The sequence below is a fragment of the Notamacropus eugenii genome, chromosome 2 (assembly GCF_028372415.1).
Source record: "Notamacropus eugenii isolate mMacEug1 chromosome 2, mMacEug1.pri_v2, whole genome shotgun sequence".
NCBI lineage: Eukaryota > Metazoa > Chordata > Mammalia > Diprotodontia > Macropodidae > Notamacropus > Notamacropus eugenii.
Window position 1 is genome coordinate 51696279 of NC_092873.1, and position 7446 is coordinate 51703724.

Consider the following 7446-nt stretch of genomic DNA (forward strand, 5'->3'; position numbering starts at 1 on the left):
TGTTTACACAAAATTGATCACGGAACCATTACCTCTTTAACATGAAGCATTTACTAAAACAAGAAGGGAGCTCAAGTGTGGTGGCAAAGTCCACTGTGAAGTATGGCTGGGATGGGCCCTTTCTAAAAACAGAGGTGTTGAGAGGAATTCACCAAGAGGAGAATTTTAGAATCCTTTGTTTCCTGGAAAACTCAGCCCAAGTGCTACTTTCTACAGGAGGCTTCTTTGATTTCCCCAACTACTAGTCTACCCTACTCCCACTCTCCCTCCCCTGCAAAAAAACCTCGTTTTTATTTTGTACATATTTACTATAACTGAGAGGCAGTGTAGATGGGAGAAAAAGGTGGGGGGGGAGAGAAAGAGAGAGAGAGAGAGAGAGAGAGAGAGAGAGAGAGAGAGAGAGAGAGAGAGAGAGAGAAGCACTAGCCTTGGAGAGTCAGGGAGACATGTTCACATGCTAGCTGTGTGACCACAAATGGCCAAGTCATCCACAGATGAACAAGTCACTTAGCCCCTCAGTGCCCAGGTTGATCAGTATCAGTGGATTCTACACCTGGAGTACCTTATTTTGAAGAAATCACAGATCTGAATAAAAAAAATGAAATAAATCACCTATGCCCAACAGGACTTTTAAGACACCTCCTAGAGAACTCATGCCACAGACCATTTTTGGGTGTTTGATTTTCAGCCCAGTTAGACTCTTCTTAATTCCTGTACTTTCCTTCTCTGCCTGTTCTCTAGGCCTGGAATATCTTACTTCTTTACCCCACGCTCCAACCCATTCAGTGAAGGCTACCTCCAATGACACTCAGAAAAGTTGCCCTCAGTTGGCATTTTTCCCCTCTTACATCTTTCTTGGCAGCTTGGTGGTGCAATGGGTAGAGAGTCTGTGGATTCCCTCTCAGAATAATGTTTTTAAATTAATAAGATATGTAGCATTACAAAGGAAACCAAATATAGTGAAATGTACATCATTTTTTTAAAGTTCACAGACACCAGGTCTCATACTAAGAGAATGATGCCACTTCCCACAGTCACTGTCTGCAGGAGGGTGGCAACCTCCCAAGACTCAACAGGGCAGTCACTGAGTAGCCTTGAGGGAGCTTCTGGACCACATCAAAGGACTGTGGGAGACCAAGCCAAGAAACAGTGAGGTCCAATCATTGGCCTGACATTCTTAGGTAAGAGAAACGTTGAATTTCAGTGTGAACAGATGGTACTAAGGCATAGAACCTCCTCTAACTCAGAACCTGGGTGTGCTGAGGATTAATTCTCTTCCACATTGGCACATATCTATGGGAAATTGTGGTTGTTTGTGTATAGGGGCTGAGGACAGTCCCATTGCTTGAATTTTCCCTTGTCTTTTCCCTATTTCGCTATTTGATCTCAGTTTAGTGATTTGATATTTTGTCTTACAATTCCTGCTTGGTTTCTTCATGGAGTAAACGAATGGATAGAGGTTTGAACTGTATTTACCTTTATACTGAACCCACGACCTGTTATTCCAGAGGTGAGTGAGATAAATACATTCAAACTGCTTTTATTACATATGCTCCAGTTCAGTTCTGAGCTCAGCTCACCTTTCTTTTTAGTACCTGTCCAAGATTAATGTCCTAAAGAACTAGCACAAAATTCTAGCCTCCTAACTTCATGAATAATCTGAACAAGAGCCATTTTTCATTCATTTAGATTCTCATGAATAGGTAGCCCCTCTTTTCCTTTGGGTTCCCACCCACTCAGGATCCAAATTGGCCCCAAATCCCATCATTTAAACTCCAGTGTTCTCCCATTAATGCTGTATGACTTACAATCCTGAAATATCATGATCTCTGAAGAAGTGAAGTTGGGTCTGACCCAAAGGGCAGTGGAGAGGCACATGGTGGATGTTAGTAGGTTGTAGTATATTTCTAGGAAGTGATTTGCTCAAGGTCACACAATGAGTAAGTAATCAAATCAGTATTTAAATCCAGGTGATCAAATGGTAAATCTCACCCATCTGCTTTAAGCTTACTTAAAGCTAATGCCTCGTGCTTGAGGACTGGGGTTGAAGGTAAAAGGAAGCCATATTCTTTTGCCAGTCTGTGCCCACTAACCTAGCATAGCATCCAAGGATCACAGGAGATGGTGGCTCCAGGACCATCATGCTCAATGCCATTGAGACAGATAATGACCCTCATTTGAAGGTCCCCTCTGATACCCCTAAATGTTGTTAGTTTTTCCCAGTGCTTGACACGATGCCTGATATTGAACTCCACCATTAGTGATTCATTCTTTTGGATCTTAAAGGTTTCTCCTCTCCAAGAGAGCTATATGGGGATGCCAACATCTCTTGGATGGAGGAGGTGCCTTGGATTGACTGTCAAATTGTAAAGTAACCCCTTGGCAGAGTCAGAGACAGTCAGAGTCAATAAACATTAATTAAGCACCTACTGTATGCCAGGCATTGTGCTGAGCACTAGGAATAGAAAGACATAAATCAGTCCTTGCTCTCGTGGAACTCCCAATCTAACAGAAGACACATAAAAATAAGCTGAAAAGGGGAGGTGTGACGAAGTCCCTCAGCCAGGGTGGGAAATGATCAGAGGCTGAAAAGGCCAGAGAGTCAAATTTCCCTCATTTACAGAAGAGGAAGCTGAGGTCAAGGACGTGAAATGAATTGTAAACGCACATCTTCTTCCTCTAGAGCTAATGTGGTTTTTCATGGTACTCTATCGCCTCCTGCTGGAGAAGAGGACACAGGACAGGTACCTACAGGTGGGAGAGTAGAGGGAGGTAGAGGACAGGAATGGAAAGGATCCTTCATCAAACTGGGTCAGGACAGCCTAGTTTTGATGAGGGTTTATTCTGATGCGTCATTCTGGCCCAGATGGGGGGCAGAGGTTCTGGTCCCAGGCTACTCTGCCCCTCTCGCTGCTGGCAGGAGGGGCCCTTTTCATTTCTCAGCCTCTCTCTACTGTATGAGGGGGTCCATCTTTCATAGGAGTAATGAGCACACAGTCCTTTCTCTCCACTTCCCCAAGAAGCTAAAAGAACAGGAGGAATGCAGGATGGAAAGAGAGTTAGTCTGGGCATCTGGAAACCTGGGTTTGAATCCCAGCTAGATGACTTTGGGGCAAGTCCCCTTTGGATCCTCTTCTGTGAAAGGGACGGGTTGGATGAGATGATCTCCAAGGCCCCTTTGAGCTCAACACTGAGATTTCATGAGAGCCCCTGCCGTGTTGGGGAGGAAGACAGACAAAAATGGTGCCAGGTGAGGCATTCTGCAGGGGTTGGAGTCGGCTTTGACAAAATCACAGATCTGCAAAGCATCCAATGAGACCTGGCTTCCCACTGTCCCTCACCTCCAGCTACAGACTTTGGGTGCTGACACTCATGAATTAGAGGTAAAGATTTCCAGTGCCTGCTTTCCTGCACTGCCTCCATCAGATCTGAGGCGGTGAGTGGGGAGGGTTCTGAGGAAAGTGGCATCTCCTCACCATCAGACCCACCCCCTTCACTCTGGGCTGGGTCACTCATTCCCAAACAGTCCAAGTTGAGGAGGCAGCCTGTGAATGCCAGAGGGATACCTGATACTGACATGGGGAAATCAAAACTGACATAAACCAGCCTCCTTCCAGGGAGGAAGTTTCCCCAACTCATGATGAAGGAGAGGAAGAGATAGAGAAAAATAAAATCAACAACTACATTCTCCTTCCAGCCTCCTCCCTTGTATCCTAGTCCACCTATCCGGTGCCCATTCCCTCAGGGTCCCCCCTTCCTAGGATGTTTTCTAAAAGCCAGATGTATTCCCCTTCTCAGGGGGATTTCGGGAAAGATGGAGCTAGGGCAGTATCAGCAAAGGCCAGAATGATCATGGGGGAGATGATTTTGGTCCTCTTTCCCAAGATTCTAGACCCCGAGTTCTTTCCACCCCACCACCCCGGGCACGATCTCCACAGGCCTTTTGGTCCTGGACCAAATCCCCTCCTTGCTCTGTGGAAGCATACTGTGACCATGTGCCTGGCAGCTGGTGATCCAGCTGTAAGTGGGCAACCTGGAGAAGGACACAGAGCCCTAAATTCAACCCACTGCAGGTTAGTGGTTAATCCTGGGCCTGTCTGGATTCTGCCAGCAGAGGGCAGCAAAGTCTCACTGCGTGCCATTCTCTGGGAAGCTTGCTCTAGGCAGGTCCCACCTCACTAACTGCCCAATGGCACCCAGATCCCTCTTTCCACTGAGATGTGAGCCTTGGCCCCGAAGTCACAGTGGATGGGAACCAATTACCCCATCCTGCCTTCATTAAAATTACACAACACATTCCCAGGCTTGCTCAGTCTTCAGACTCTCAGCTTTTCTAATCAATATGCATTAAATGAATGAATATATGGAAATTTCATTCATTCAGATCTCCTTGATGGGTTACTTAGACAGGAGTCAGGGATGAAGAGTTTTAGTAATCATTGCATCCAGTTCCCTCATTTTACAGGTGAGGAAACTAAAGCCAAGAAAATAGTTAGCATTCACATGGCTCTTTAAGGATTAAGAAGCTCATTAACTTATTTCACTCTTACAACAATCCTGAGAGGAAGGTGCAATTATTGTCCCCATTTTATAGACAGGGAAAACTGAACCTGAGAGAAGGTAAGAGGCTTGCTCAAGGCCACACAGTGGGTTCCGGAGGCAGGACTTGAAGGCTGGTTTCCTTGCTCCTAAGTCCTTTACCTGTTGCACCACACTTTCTAAACAACCCCAATTCTTTCACCAATCCTTATAAAACATGAACTTGAGAATCTTCACCATCCTAGAGGCTTGTCCTTTCAGGGATCTAGTTCCAGGAGCTTGGAGGGGCATCCAAAGCACTAGCCAAGAGTTACACGCACAGGGTCTTTTCCCTGTTCCCCAAGCTTGGTCTTGAATGTTGTCATTTCCAGGCTTCCTAGAATTCACAGATACCAGAATATCAGCTAGAAGGACCCTTAAAGACCATCTAAGTGGACCCCCACTCCTTCATTTTAGAGATGAAATTGAGGGCCAGAGAGGCCCAAGATCATATAATGAGTTAACAGCTGAGCTGAAACTTGACCCTTGGTCTCCTGAGTACTAGGCTATTGGCCCTTTCCTCCACATTGTGTGCAGCCTCTTAGCTCAGCCTCTGGCAGGATTTGGAAGCTATTGGAGTTTGTTTCTGGCCCCCCTTCTTCTCTTCTTAGCCTCCCTCACCCTAAACTCAGTGTCTTTTCTCTGCCTCGTGAAAGGTGCCCAGCCACCTCATGCTGCCCATGTGCCTCACCTATCTATCAGAGGAGAAAATACTTAACAAAGAAGATCTCGCCTACTGTTAAGACCAAGGACAGAATGGGCCCCCCCGCCCTTGAAAGGGGCATGGGTTACATTTTGAGAGAGATGCTTGGGGATGGAAATGCTGAACCTGAGAGTCCATCAGCTGCCCCCACATCTCCTGTCTCCAAGTCCTTCTCTCTAAATTCACAAAGCACTTTCTACCTGCCCAGGTCCTCCTTATTCTACCTATGCTGACATGCAAAGGCTCTTATCCTTTGTGTCATGAGTGTCCTGGGCAGTCTGGGGCCCCTTTTCAGCATCATGGTTTTTTAAAGAGTAAGAAAATGCTACATGCCAGCTCGAGGGTAGGAATTCTTTTTTTCCATTCAAGCTTGCAGACCTGTGATACCTACCCACGGACCCCTTAGGGAGCCCAACACCTCTTGTACAATAACCTCTTAGCACGCCTTCCCATCTTCCCTTTCTTCTCCCAATCCATAAAACTGCCAGAAGGACCTTTCCTCTGTAGCAGTCTGGTTCTCCACTCAAAAATCCATGACTACCTATCGTTTGTCAGCTTCTAGCTTCTGTGCTTAGCAATCAAGGCCTTCCACGTAGGGTGACCCCAGCTTTACCTCACATAACTTTTCTGCATACTCTCTGTGCTTTGGGACAGAGGCAGGACAGATTGCTAGGCCTGGAGGTAGGAAGACCGAGTTCAAATCTGAACCCCAATCTTTACCAGCTGTATGACCCTGGACAAGTCACTTAACCTCCGTTTGCCTCAGATGATATACATGGGGATGATAATAGCACCTACCTTGAAGGGTTGTTGTGAGGGTCAAATTATGATAATGTTTGTTCAAGAAAAGAAAACACCCAACTACTCAGTACAGGTCTGGCACATAGTGGGTGCTTGATAAATGCTTATTCCCTCTCCCTTCCATTTGGCCCAACTATTCTCTGCCCACTGGATATACACGAATGTGTCACTGACTCTACTATGTCCTTTGTTTGAAATGTCCTACCCCTCCTTCTTTGTATGTTGAATTTGTTGTTAATTTTCTTGGTATAAGAATTTCCCATTGGGGAAACTCCCTCTTCCAGTGCAGATCAGCCCTGGCTCTGGAGGTTCTATCTCTCCCAAAATTCCTTGGGAAGGCAGTGAAATGCCCAAGGTTACCCAGCCTGTCCCATCACGGGCTGGACTTGAACCTGGATTTTTCTGACATAGAGGCCAGATCTCTATCCATTATCTCCCATTGCTTCTCCTTGAATTCTTGCCCCTTTGTTAATGGTGCCTTCTGGTCAGTAATCCCCTTCCTGCCAAGGATCTCAGCTCCTCAGGGAGCACTACTCACCTGCCTTCCAACTCTCCAATGAGCTTCTACAACTAGGCACTGCATCAGAGCTCTCTTGGTTGGCATCAACCCAAATTAAATGGCAAACTCTGTGTGGCGAGGGGGTATCTCTTTCCTAAATTTCGAATTTCCTCCTGTGTCTAGCATTATGTTTTGCATAAGGTCTAACATTATGTTTTGCACACTTTAGGCTCTTAATAAATACCTGTGGTAGTTGGTTTTCCTTTCATTTTTCTGTTTCTGTTCACCCTAAGCTATGGACCTCTTTCAGTAGAATGGGATCCCACTGAGGCCATGGAATATTTCCTTTTTGTCTCTGTAGCCATTGTGTTTAGCATGGTGCCTGGTACACGTTAGGTGTTTGATAAATACGTGTATTCAGTATCAGTATTTAAATAATTTAAATTTAAGTACTTGATAAATGCTTTAAAAAACACTTCATATATACAAGATGGGGAAGGCATAGCTATCGAGCTGTTTGGATGAAAAAGATCTGGGGGAAATGTCTGAAGTGGACTAGAAGCTCCAGATGAATCAGCTGGGTGACATGACATCCAAGAAACCATCTGGGGCCTTAGACTGCGCTGCCTGGGAGCCAAGTGAAAGTGGAAAGTGCCCCTTACCCTGGGCAGGCCACCTCTGTAACATAATGTTCATTCATTAATCAATCAATACTTCTTAAGTCCCTACTGTGTGTCAGGCATTGTCTCCCTGTTCCAAAACATGTGACTTGGCTCACCACTAAACAAATACCTTCCCTCCCTGAAGAGCTGTTTTCTGACATCAAAGTCTGCAAGTTAATGAAAAGTAGCATGGAAAGGGTTAC